We start from the raw sequence: 437 nt of genomic DNA on the forward strand, positions 1-437 counted from the left end.
CCAGCCATCGGACCGGAGCTGCAGGCCCAACTGCATCTTTATTGGTGCAAAGATGAGTACTATGTGGATATTATATATTAAAGCTTTTCTCCAACCTAAAAGCTCACTTCTGATCTTCTGATTTTTAAATACTTTAAAAAATTTTTCTTTATTGATTTCAGAGAGGAAGGGAGAGGGAGAGAGAGATAGAAACATCAACGAGAGAGAATCATGGATCGGCTGCCTCCTGCACGCTCCCCACGGGGATCGAGCCTGCAACCTGGGCCTGTGCCCTTGGCCGGAGTCGAACACGGGACCCTTCAGTCCACAGGCCGGCGCTCTACCCACTGAGCCACACCGGCCAGAGCTAATCCTCTGATTTTTAAAGTGTGGCCCCACCACGTCTCTCATCGGCCGAGCGGGGTGACGAGGCCCCGCTGGGCTGGCCCCGGGCGGCG

This window comes from Myotis brandtii, unplaced genomic scaffold (genome assembly GCF_000412655.1).
Source record: "Myotis brandtii unplaced genomic scaffold, ASM41265v1 scaffold247, whole genome shotgun sequence".
Taxonomy (NCBI): Eukaryota; Metazoa; Chordata; class Mammalia; order Chiroptera; family Vespertilionidae; genus Myotis; species Myotis brandtii.